Source organism: Pezoporus occidentalis, unplaced genomic scaffold, assembly GCF_034315485.1.
Source record: "Pezoporus occidentalis ecotype Australia unplaced genomic scaffold, CSIRO_AGI_Poc_V1 ctg232, whole genome shotgun sequence".
Taxonomy (NCBI): domain Eukaryota; kingdom Metazoa; phylum Chordata; class Aves; order Psittaciformes; family Psittacidae; genus Pezoporus; species Pezoporus occidentalis.
This window is the reverse complement of record NW_026914201.1, coordinates 771,802-785,558: the sequence shown is the minus strand read 5'-3', so window position 1 is coordinate 785,558 and position 13,757 is coordinate 771,802.

Here is a 13,757-nt window from a genome sequence, read left to right as displayed (position 1 = left end):
CAGCTTGGAAGAGCGTACAATGGAAGCACGAGGAAGAAGTAAAAGATGAGCACAGACACACAGCGGAATTTGAGGAAACAGTAAGCCTGAACAGATCGTTGTGATAGGCAGCAGAGACTACGCATGAGTGCTCTTACCACAGCACTGTGGGCACTGCTCCAAAAAAAGGGTTTTAATGAAGGGTTTGAAAGCAAATAATAAAAGCATTACACAGACATATCAAGTCTCCTGCCTGGATGGAGAGTGCCACAGTGGAGAATTACATCTGTATTCATTTGAATATACTGATGTTTATTCATATCAGCACAGTCTCTGACAATTAAGTATAAATAAGACAAAACTGCTTACAAAATAAGTGTTTCTCTCTTTCAAAAATCCAGAAAATACTCTCCTACAATAGGACTGTTAGCTATCCATAGATACATATATTTTTTGAAGAATCTAGTATTTACATGGCCATGTCAGAAAGCCTGCAGTGCTGTAATAATGTATAATACATTACTGGGGAAGCAGATTCCTGAGGACATCAAAGCCTGCTCTCCTGAAACCCAGTGCTGTGGTTCTGCTTTTTACCCTGCTCCCTCCTCCCTTCCTGTCATCTGAAGAAGGTCCCAGCTACCACTTCTTCCCAGTCAAGAGGTCTATAGCAGATGCCCACTGCAAAAGCACCTATGCTGGTCTGACTGCTACTCTTCACAACAAGCTCTCATCTGGCTCTTTACTCAACCCCAGACAGAACTCCATGCACTTCAGCTTCTCTGTCATGGAAACGGCAACTCAAAGGGTAACTCCTCCTCCTTGCCTTCCTCTCTAAGGAGCCTGTAGTCATCTACCACAGGACTCCAGCTGTTTGTGCAGTCCCAGCACATTTCATTGAATCCAGTGAAGCTGTAACCCTGTGACTGTACACAGACTTCTAACTCCTCCTGTTTATTCTCCATGCAGCATGCAGTAGAGACATTTTTAAGAATGCACTGGATTTGTATGACAAAGTTTTGGTAGCAGGGCAGGCTATAGGGGTGGCTTATGTACGAAGTTTCCAGAAGTTTCCCCAATGTCCCGTACAGTCAGTGCTAGAGGGTTCCAAGATGGACCTATTGACCAGAGCTGAGCCCATCAGCAATGGTGATAGCACCTTTGTGATAACATATGTAAGAAGGGGTAAAAACTGCTGCACAATAGCAGCCGGAGGAGGGAAGTGAGAATATGCGAGAGAAACAGCACATAGAGGTCCATGGTGGAGCAGATTCCATCTGCAGCCCAGGGAGGACCTCGCATCAGAGCAGGGAGATCCCTGAAGGGGGCTGTGACCCATGGGAAGCCCATGCTGGAGCAGGCTACTGGAAGGAGCTGTGGCCCTCTGAAGAGAGGAGCCTGCACTGGAGCAGGTTTGCCGCAGGACTTGTGACCCTACTGGGGACCCGCACTGGAGCAGCCTGCTCCTGAAGGACTGCACCCAATGGAAAGGACCCACACTGGAACAGTTCATGAAGAACTGCAGCTCATGAGAAGGGTCCATGTTGAAGAAGATTGTGAAGGACTGTCTCCCATGGGAGAAATCCCATGGTTCAGCAGGGAAGAGTGTGAGGAGGAAGGAGCAGCAGAGACAAGGTGTGATGAACTGACTGCAACCCCTAATCCCCATTCCCCTGTGTTGCTTAGGGGAAGGAGGCACAACCCAGGAAGAAGGGAGGGGTGCATGAAAGTGTTTTTTTTAAGATTTTGGTTTGTCATTATTCTAGTCTCATTTGATTGCCAGTATTTTAAATTAATTTCCCCAAGTCAAAACTGTTTTGCCTGTGGCAGGAACTTGTGAATGAACTCTCTGTCCTTATCTCAACCCATGAATGTTTTGTTGTATTTTTCTCCCCCTGTCCAGCTGAGGAAGGGGAGTGACAGAGTAGCTTGCTGGGCACTTAAGATCCAGGCAGGCTCAACCTGCTATAGAGAGGCACCCAAGTGGCTGATTCCACAGTACTGGCTTGAGACCTTTCCCCACAGGGGTGTTCCTTCTTTACACACCTCTGCTCAAAGAGATTGAATTCTGTTTTGTTGGTTAGTATGTCCCTTCTGCTCCCCTCACACCAGGCCTTTGCCTTAGCTACCCCACCCACGGCTTCTACACTCGTTGAGGAATCTCGCCCTCCCCAGTCATTCCTAGCTTTAAGCTCTCTCTTCCCACTTCTTACCTGCTGTCCTGGGTTCAGCAGTAGCAGTCATTTTTCCCCTTCTTGGTAGCTGGTGCAGTGCAATGTTTTGACTTTCAGCTCGGGAACAGAGCTGATAACAAGCGATGTTTTGGTTTGGCCAAGGACTTTGTGAGCCTCATGCTCTGCCAGGGAGGAGGGGAAGCCAGGAGGAAGCAGAGACAGGACACCTGACCCAAACTGACCAAAGAGGTATTCCATACCACAGCACGTCATGCCCAGGATGTAACTGGGAGTGTGCCGGAAGGGCTGGGAGTCGGCAGGGTTGGAGGAGGTATCAGTCAGAGCTTGGTTGGGCCTGGGGGGCGAGTTATCGGTCGGCTGGTGGTGAGATGATGTATTCTCTTCCCTTGTTATTTCCTTTATCATTATTATCATTGGTGGTAGCAGTAGTGATTTGTGTTATACCTTAGTTACTAAACTGTTCTTATCTCAACCCGTGGGAGTTGCATTCTTTTCGATTCTCCTCTCCGTCCCCCCGAGAGCAGGGGGAGGGCAAGAAAGGGGGGGGAAGTGAGCGAACGAATTACCTGACTGGGTTTAAACCACGACACCTGCCATACCAGGCTGTTTGCAAAGATAGCTTTGCCCCACATAGTCAGGTGGATCCCATATCTTTCAAATAGCTGTTGACCCCCAAAGAGGTTCCAGAAATGCTTTTATTACCTTTACTCTCACCTTGAATACTATATACTAATTTTACATACTCAGAGACTCTTTTAAATCCTTCATGTTATTTTCAGATGATATGAGATGTTTGATTCATTAAATTTACAAGAGCTATGTGCTAGGTTTCTTATTCAGTATGACTATTTCTCTGTATAAAATATTAAACAACACAACCATTAGTTGTAAAGGGGATATTGATTCTACAATTTCCTGTGTTCTCTCAGTAAACATTCTGGAAATCTCAAATATTCATTCCCAAACACATTGTTTCCAATGTGAAAGGATGGTATGCAATTACCACATTCAAAGACCCTCTTGGCAAATGATTACAACTGCAAACTAGACAAGGCATTTGATTTAATACCTTGTCTGGGTATGATGTGATCATTAAGTTTACAAAATTCCTGCAGCTAAACTTAAAGACATCAAACTTCACATGCAGTTTTATTCACATATCCAGATTCCTCCTGCAAGCATAGGTGCAAGTAAAGCTAAACTTATATTTTTGATCAATGTAGCCACCTATGCTTTTCCCATCAGAAACAATTCTACATAAGCTGGTAAAAGGATTCGCCTTCCTAACATGTCACTTTCCCTCTCTTCTATATTTGTTACAACTATGATTCTACTTCCAACACAGACAGATGGATTTTTCCTGGTATTGCAACAGGAGCAAAATCAGGTCAATTACTTCTATAGCCCTTCTAACTTGTTAAACTGCATCTGAGCATAGAGTGGGGAGGGAAAACATGGTGAACTATGCCTTTACAAGTCTCTGAAGTGACCTGGAGTAGAGTGATGCTGTACAGAGCACAGAGGACAAGTGCTGGGCAGACAGAGCCCTAAGGAAGCTTGTCTCTCCTATGTATTCAGGTTTGCCAAGCCTGCAACAAAAGACAGCATTAGACAACTTATATGTATAGCAGACCAAGCTGTGAAATAGGTAGCTCAGAGGACACGGTGGTGCTGTAGCAAAAGTTCCTACCATTACTCTCAGGTCTGCAGCTAGATAGTTTAACACAGGCTTTAGCCCCGTGTTTGGAAAGAATGTAGATACGCAAGCACTGCTAAATATCAGAAATAAATGTTTCTTCCAACTGAGATGTGACAGAAAGAAGACACGCTTAGAAATTGATGCTACCTGGGCATTCAAGTTTCTGCTAAGACTGCAGCAGGATCTGAGTCTCTCAATAGTTTGATGAAAATGGGCTGGGGTTTTTTGGTGTTTTTTTTTTGTCTGGTTGGTTCGTTGGTTGTTTTGTTTTGTTTTGGTTTTTTTTGTTTTTTTTTTTTCCCAGAAGTGCTTGTGAATGCTAAAATAAAAATATCTATTTACAGCCATAATTCAATTTGAACCAGGTGCTCTTCATCAAAGGGCTGATTTTCTGATAGAATTTAAATAGCTTTTAAAGAGAAGATTGTTGCTCCTGTAAGCATACTACAGATTTTGCTACAGGTGATTGTTTTGCCTGGAGGTCATGCTTTTTCCTCTTGCATCCTGTGTCATTCCTTCCTACCACTGTCTGGGCACACCATAAACAATAGCTACTAGCAGTTAAAGGCAGTGGTCAAAACTGGTCATACCTGCAAATCAGGTAGTCATCCTCTCTTTCCCCGATTTATTTTCCTCTGCTTCCCCACTTTTCTCATCTGTACTAATTGTGCCTGCTTGACAGAGTTCTGAAGATTGATTTTCAAGTTAAATTTTTACAGAGAGGTAAAACAGCTTTCAAGATTTGGTCAAAACTGTCTTTTACACGTCTTCTCTATTGTGTTGCATAGCAACAGCTACTTGCATCTCAATAGATATCATGTCCATGTACAGTTTGCATTTACTGAATTTTTTTGTGACCTTTGCTATCAGGTACAGGAACTAGCTGCACTTTAGGTAGAAGGAGCACCTACTTTTAAGCAAACTATTTTTCTTATTATATGTAAAGAGGCCAGGCTACTAAGAGATGCCTAGGAGCAAAACATTGCTAAGGGCTGCTTAGTGTGCTTAAGAAAATTAAGGCAAAGTGACTGTACAGACAGTTCTGCAGGAAGTGTCTATTGTTATGTCCATCTCCTATACAATTTAGATACCACAGATGTGCTTAAAGAGGCAGGAAATGTCATTGTAATGATGGAAAATAAGTCATTCCCTTGTGAAAGCAACTATCTCTTGTGTATGATCTCAGTTTCACCCTGCATAAGTTGTTACAGAAAGATTTGCCATTGCCTGGAGCCTCGAAAACTTGAAACAACCAAAGGTTTAGATTAAGTACCACACATCCTTATACCCAGTGGTTTGCAAAGTTATTTTACACAACCTTCAGAAAAGTGCCTCTAGCACTTGAAATGATGGCCAGATTTACCTTTTCTCACACTCTGTGGGGGTCAGGCTTCTCTTCAAGTTCTCTCTTAAGGAGAGATTTTTGGCTTTCTTTCTGACCAGCTTAAATCCGAATTGTTTCCCTTTGTTTCTTCGTTTTATTCTTAATTTTCTTTGCATGTGTTATACATTGTATGGAAACTTGCTCAACTGCTAAGGGATCTTTTTCAGCAATGATTTAAAAGGCAAAGTAACATATTCCTGGTTACTCAGCTTTCCTATTTTTAGTCTGACAACTCTGCTTACAAACTTTGTATTTTAAGAACTCTAAATTCTGAGGTCTCCATGCAGCTCAGGGACTTTTCTGAGCCATTTTTTTTCCTTCTGTTCCTAGGCAATTGCTCTAGCTGTCAGCACAGTGCCATGTAGGTAGGGCAGCAGCTAGCATCTCAGACAGCTTCTTAATGAAAAACCCATGCTGATCCTTCTATTTATGTGTTAGATCATTGACTGATCTGGGGCTCACCCTCGACCAGCAAGGTACAACAGTCTTGTTTTAATCAGCCAGCGCTCCCAACAATGAGCAGATAGCATTCTCAGCATGAAAGCCCTCTGACATGCAGCACGCTGCATCATTTTCTCCAAACATACAACATAGTGACCCAAATTATAATGTTTGTAAATGGAGATTTCTGAAGAAAGCTATTACAACAAACATAATCTCTAAACAGAACCATGCTATCCACTTACAAGCAGGCAGGAAACATGGAGGAAAATGGCATACAAAAGATATTTTCAGTTTTTAACCTTAGGTGGGTAAATCCCAGAAGTGTCTCCTAAAACAGGGCTAAATTTGGCTGTAAGGTACTTTTACACCAATATCACTCTATCCAAGAAAAGAAATAAAGGCATTTATATATCCTTATATTTTCATCATAAGGTTAAAATTGTCTTTATTGCTAGCTAATTATGATGCTGATTGGCACAACAAGAAAGGACACTGCAATTGTCCATTTTCATCTGGATGAGCATCAGGGGAGGATTGTATCAGAATGCCGAATGTGCAACCTATAAGGCTTCCTTCAAATCAAAAATGTCTGGTTTGTTTCACTTTGCTTCCATTGTGCATATAGGTTACTACTAATGCAGACAGAGGCAAATAACTCTGCCTTTCCAAACAATGTTCATTAGGGAGTTTAGTATATTTTGATGTTTCAGTTGTGTGGTCATATGTGCATAATATGCACCTGTGTGCTTTACTCCCTCCATTTCTTCATATTTACCTTTGGAGAAACATTTTTTTTCATTTCTCTGCATCTGTGTTCATCCTTCATTATTGTAATTATGGTTTACCCCAAACTTATATGCTAGTTTCTCTTTAGTTAATTTATATACACAATAGTGTAAGGAACTGTTCTAGTTTGTTTAACCTTTTTCTGGTTTTGCAGTGATTTCACTTGAATATGGTGAAAGTTTTGCCCCAGTAGTATCAGCAGTATTGGTATCGTCTCTTGAACTAATCTGTGACTGAACTGAAACGGCGACCTGTCCTCCTTAGACACTTCAGGAGGATTTTACAAACTTCCATTTGGCTGATGGAACATAAGAGTTACACCACATTAAAAAGAGGAGCCTATGCTTTTTTGAATCAGAACTTCTGAGTCATCAAAAATAGCCAGAAGACCAGAATCCATAACACACCTTAACACTGAGGTTTAAATTTCTTGCTAGGAGTTTGTTGCAATATTAAATTTTTGGGGTATACATGTATATTTTACCTAGTCAAGTAAAACCATAAATTTTACACTTACTGACTGTAAGTGTGGTAGGCTGACCTCAGCTGGGAGTCAAGCACCCAAAGAACAACTTGTTGCCCCTATCTTTGCAAGACAGGGAGGTGAGAGGAGAAGGAATAGGGAGAATGAGTCAGCCAAGATGAGCAGGTTAAAATAACCACTGACTGGTTGCTGTCACAAGCAAAACAAACTTCACTTGGGGAATTCAAGTAAATTAATTGGCAGTTAAATTAATATATAAGTGCTGATTGAGGTATTAGCACACACAACCAGAAAAGCACAAATATTTACACACTCTAGGAGAGCAATTCTCCTTCTACACTACTGGGCTTGACGGCACTCCTTCAGATTCCTCTTTTTCTCCCTGGCTATCAAGGTAGGTTGCACTCAGTCCCTTTGTTAAAGGACATAAAAGCAGCCTCCTGCTCCAGCTGATCCAGCCCAAGCCCTCTCCTGCATTGCTGCTGAAGCCCAGCCTGGTACCAGGGAACACAGGGTCTCTGCCCAGGCTCAGGGATGAGGGTGACATTTTCCTGTTTGCAGAAGTGAAGCTGAGCCAGTGTCCCTGTGACACACACACAGAGGACACTGACACAGCTGGTCACAGGTGCTGGCACAGAAGATGCTCTGCCTCCGCAGCATCCCAGAGAGGACTCGCACAGCCCTGTGGCAGACAGCCCAGACCCTCCTCCTCTGGGCTTGGCACAGGCAGAAGGTCACCAGTGCAGTGCACACGGGGCAGACACTCTCCAGCGTCACAAGTGCACAGACGTTCACAGATCCCCTGAGTACCAGCACAGACCCTCTGCTGCCCGGCACCCTGCCCCGAGCCAGGGTCTCCTGTTCACTGGTTGGTCAAGACTGGAGTTCACTGGTGATTTCATACGCTCACCCTATGCACACCAGGGATACTCTGGGGGGAACACAGACGCTTGCCCCTCTTGCAGCTGTCAGCACTGAGCCCCTCGCTCACCTCACACTGGTGCCCCCCAGTAGCTCGTTTGGAGACACACTCTGTTCCTGCCCTGTGGCTGGAGGTTGAAGATCCCTACGTGCTCCAGTAGCTCACACTGGGAGTCCTCCCACTCGCTTCAGTCTCTGACACCCCAGGACGAGAGTGCCCACACCCATGGTCTGACTCCAGGGATGGCACCAAATTCCACCAGCACATACACACAGATCCCCCCACTTGCAGCATGCAGACACTTGGGTTGAAGAGTGAGATTACGCAGACTGGGAGTTAAGAAAAGTTTTAATGAGAAGATGTAAGAAGATAGGACAGGCTGCAGGGCTCAGCCAGCCAAGTGTGCTGACTGGCCCAGTTCTACATGTGACTGGTACCCCCTTGTACCCCTTTCTCTCTGCGCCCTCCTTGTTCCTCTCTGCTCCATATTCCCCTCCATATTCCCCTGTCCATGGTCTGTACAGTTCTCACAGTTTAGGGCTCTGGGTTTGCAGACTCAGCAGTTGTAAATCCTGGGTGGATCTTCCTCAGCGTGGCAGCCGTAGGTTCTTAGCTGTCCATCAACTCGTGTGACTAACATGGTTTGTTTCCTGTCATTGTCTCCATGTTTGCTTTGCCAGGTGTGTGTCTTGGTATATGCTAGTTTCTGGCTTCCTCCTTTTCCCTTGGTTTCCCAACTGACCAGGTGCACAGTCAAGATAACCTTGCTGGAATGAGCATTCCCACACTCATAAATCCTTACCAATTAGTGCAGCTGACCATTATTTATCATCACTGTCTCCCTTATCACTTGTCTGTCAGATCTGTGTCTCTGTGTTCTTGTGTCTTCTTTTCTCAATATCCTTTTTTTGGATAGCTCCTTGACTGAATACCCTTAAAGGAGCAGATGTTCTCCTTCCATGTTTCCTTACATTCTCACAGAGGTAACGAGCAACACAGGGGAAATTGCAGTCAGGGTGGTTTCCTTCTTACTCTTTTCCTCTGCTCCTGTATGGGTCCTCAACATGCTGAAGTCCTTTCAGGGATGTTTGCTCTAGCACTACACAGAACCACCACCCTCCACCTCCACCTCCACCACCTCCACAACCTCCACCACCTCCACCACCTCCACCACCTCCTCACTGTTCCTTCTGCTACTTTTTTATTCCACCCTCTTCTCTCTCACCAGTTTTTCTGCTTTTTCTTCAATATTTTTTCAAAGAGTTGTCACCACCTTGGCCAAGTGGATCAGCATGCCCTGTGGTGGTCCATTAGAACTGGCTGGAACTGGCTGCGTCCTGCATAGAGCAGCCCTCGCCTCTCTTTATAGAGGCTGCCTCCTTTTCTAGAGCACACATAAGCTAAAATAAACTTTGTCTGAAAAGGGGTTTTTGTGAGGAAGTGTAAGAATAAAGCTTTCCTTGGGAGAATAGCTCTATAGGCTTGGAAATAGGTGTAGCCAAAAATACACACACAGAAGTAGCACGACTGGGTCGTTTCAAAAGAAAGGAAAAAGGAGAGAAAAAGAAATAGGTGCTGTAGCCTTTCTCGAACTCCTTATTGATATATGAACAATATAGGACTATAAAATATAGGTTAAAACAAAACAAAAACAAAACAAAAACCCAAACTGAAGCAACAAACAGCCCAAACTGAAGCAACAAACAGAGAAACAGAGAAAGAAACCTGCCAGCAACGTCCTCAGCAGAGCTAAGTTTCAGATGCCAGCTCTTCTCAGGAGAACAGCTCTGATTACCACCGATCCCTGTGAAGTCAATTCAGAGACATCTATGTGAAAATGTGTTATGCTTGGTACATTATAAACAAAGTGACATTAGCTAATCAACATTGAGACTCAAGCAGTTTTCCAGGAAAGTGTCCCCAGTGTCTGTTCTTATTTAATTAGTACTCTCTCCCCAGTGTTTTGTTTATAAATCACAGACTAATCACCTGCACAGATATTTTTTATTCTTTTTCTAACTGTACTTACTTGAGTCACTTTCAAATTGTTCTAAATTTCTTCCATGATTTTTTTCTTTCTCTCTTGGAACGCAGAAAAATGATCAATTAGTTTCACATTCTGAAAAAAAAAAAAAAAAAGTAAAAATCTGAGAACCTCTGTGCCATCTGCCTGAAGCAAATTTGCACTGTTGAGTTATATCAGAGGATTTTAAACTTGAAGTAGTGGCATATCCTTGACCACAGCAGCATGAATGGCTCTGCTAGAATTGCAAATGATTTTCTGTATGTTGGCTGTAAGACACCATTGATATCTTAGTGTAAAAGACAAATATAAGGTAGTGACTAACTTGTTGCGACTGTCAATCAAGGTTGTTGCGGGTTACAGTGAGGACAGAATTTGGATATGCAATACTGCTCTGAAAATACAATGTGGACTATAAAATACTAGGTAGAAATAGAAAGTGGTCACTGAGAAATGTTGCCTGAATCCACTAAACACCAACAAACTGAGGAAATTTGTAAGTATAAAATGACAAATCACTTTCATCATAGTGTGTGGTCTGTATTTATGGGTTCAGGTACAACAGTAGGTAATGTACTAAACATATGTAATGCCATTCATTAAGGCTCTCATTTTCCTACCTCCTGCACAATATTACTATGTCACATTTCATGATAGTTATCTTAAACTTTCAGGGTTTTATTTAAAATAAAAATGCAAGTTTTAACAACTATAAATCTATGCATGATGACATAAAATACTTTTGAAAGATTCCTTTAGCACAGAAGGAACAATACAGGATCTACAGATTATCTGAAAGGTTTTGTGTTCTGGAGTGTCACTGCTATGGTATTAAAGGAGACAGGTCATGCCTGACCTACTGCTGATATAACTGCAGACTGGTAAAAAAATCTTGAAGTGTCTCACAGTGTTTCAACATTTCAGAGCAGCTGAGGACAGATGTTTTTCAACAGACTGATAGTATTTTCACACTGCTTTCATTAAACTGTCTTTTTAAAAACTGCTTCAATTTCAGCCTGCTTTCTGCTTTGTTAGTTTTAATGTATCTTTCTGTATTTATATGACAGGAGAGGTTGCTTTTGTTCTTGTTGTGTGTAAATTTTCCAGAAATTAGGACACAATAACACACATAATTACCTACACTGAGCCTGGATGTGATCATACATTACTAAGCAGGTTTGAACAAAACCAGCCTGAAGTATTTGTACTTATTTATGGTCTATCCTGAAAAGTTTTATCATGTATTAAGGCAGTATGAATTGAAACATTTATGCAACTTTTATTTGAAAGAGTTGGTAACTTCGATACACTAATGCTCTAGAACGTATTGTTCACTGAACAAAGAAAACTAATGCTTCATCTTGTCCTAGGTAGACATAAAAGAGGATTCAAGAGCAACAGTGGTACAGCAAGAACAGCAAATAACTGTGTATAATTGAACCAAATGATCCTTTAGAAAGGCACAGACACTTGGGTCCCAACATCTGCAAAAACTGTGGATGTAATATTTTTTTCCAGAAATTCTTTTTTTTTCTCTTGGCCTCAGACATTTTCTGTTCTTGTAAAATGTTGCCCTGAGGAGCTATGAACTTAAAAGGATAATAAAATACATGCTTCATAAGAAATAATTGGTTTCAGAAGTTCTGATGCAACGCAAGAGATAGGAAGTTTGAACATATGCATTTAGCACCAAAAAAAAAAAAAAAAAGATTAATATTAGTAAAATGATTCTTATTTCTCTTTCATGAAGATATAGAATAGTTTTATAACTGTCTCTTTATCTTCTTCTGATCCTGAGAATGCAGGATTTTATATATATATAAAGTATAGTTCCTTGATGCAAGTCATACAACTGCCCACCCATGCATACTTATGTGTGAACAAAGATGAGGAGAACACAGCTCAGGTGTACAGTCGGATGACATGGCACGCCTTCTTACAGCCACGCAGTAACAGGGCTTATGGAGAAGCTAAGCTGTTGGTCCCTCTCAAGACCTGATTCCAGGAGAGAACAACATGCTGTATCTACATTTTGCTGCTACCAGGTCATACATTGCAGCAAATATGTAACCTGCGTAGACACACGCAGCCTTAGTCCAGAAGCAGCTAAGTGCCAAGAACTAAGCAGTTCCCTAATATACATCAAGCTGCTTCTATGCATGCACCTTTGTATGAAAAAACATCTACAGATAATTGGACAAAAAAAAAAAAAGGGAATAAAAAAAAGAAAGGAATATGTCCCCACATGCCTGCTATTTCTATCAAAAAAAGAATTCATAACAATGATTTCAAGCCTACTCCAAATTAACTTGGTGTTTCTTTGTGTTAAGGTGGGTGATGACAACAGTTTCCTGCCTCATGAGGGTGTTCTGATGATGTATGGATTTTAAGAAGTGCTCAGATACTTCAATAATTAGGACTCAGAGGAAAAAGATAAAATCTGGCTTGTGGTGAGAGCAGATTTGCTGAAAATTTTCTAGTTTTCACTGGAAGTATGAGAAACGTACTCAAAGAATAGACCTGCTTTTCCCTTTTTTTTTTTGAAGAAACTGTAAACTTGATACATATTAGAAAGAGTACCTGGGGGGTAGGTGGGAGAAGAGAAGGGCTATTAGTTGTTTTGGGGTGTTTTTTTTGTTTGTTTGTTTGTTTCTCTTAAGTACTTAATATTTTTCAGGGTTTAATTGCAACAGACCATGATATGAGCATTGTCAGATATATTGAGAGCTGATTAAAGGATTTTAGCTCACTTTTATTAGTAGCTGTCCACTGTTCCACTAGGTCTCTTCCCCTCCCTATTTGCCACAGATTGAAAAACAACTTGAGAACATACTTACGAGATGAAAATCAACTCTGAATGTTTCAGCTATTCTATTATTTTGCGTAAGGCCAGCATCTGCTTCAGTCTTGAGAAGTATTATTTGATGGGACCCTTTTCCTATGTTTAAATTTGTTTATTGTATTATGTTTATTGATTATGTTTATTGTATAAAATATTACAGTTCTCAGGCTCAAAAATTTGGACAATCTTGCATTTACTTCATAAATATGTCTATGCATTCATAGTGAAATGTAATAGTCCATTGCACGGTAGCCCACCAAATACCCACAAGAAAAGTAAAAAAAAAAAGAAAAATCCAGTAGCTTAGCAACCAGTAAATTCCTCTAATATCCAAACAGAAGGTATTTATTAAATATCCTGTAGAATTATATAAAAACTCTTTCATACAAAAACAAAACTTGATTTTAATATCTTTTATGAGGCTAAACATTAATCTAATTTTTCCCATGTTTGAATGACTACAATGTGTAACTATTGATTGCCATGTATTCCTCCCTGTCAGGACTGCGTTAGTTTGATTTTCAATTATATAAATGTATTTTTTATTTATTTTTTCTCAATTTTTTCCTTTTGTTTAAGCCCTTTTAATGTAATTTAGTTTTACAGAAAATTTTCACATTCTACTTTTATTCCAACTGCAGCCTTTTTATCAACATTTTTACCTCTTCTTTGAACACATTCAATTATACTACATGGTGCTTACCTAATACCAGTTCCTTTATGCTGCAACAGAGAGACTTTAATATATGAGGTTCTAAAATCTTATTAATTTCCTTTACGCAGTATTTCTTTCATTCTACATAACATAGGTTTCACTGATGGCCATAATTTGAAAAACTAACTTATTGTCTCTGTTCTTAACATTCATGATTATTTCACAGTTTTGCAATGTTACATTTCACAATTTGGATCAAATTAAGTAATATTCATTCTTCAACCTGGAGTTCATCCATACACAGTGATACTCTCCCTGATAGTTACACGACCTTAAGCAACTGAAAG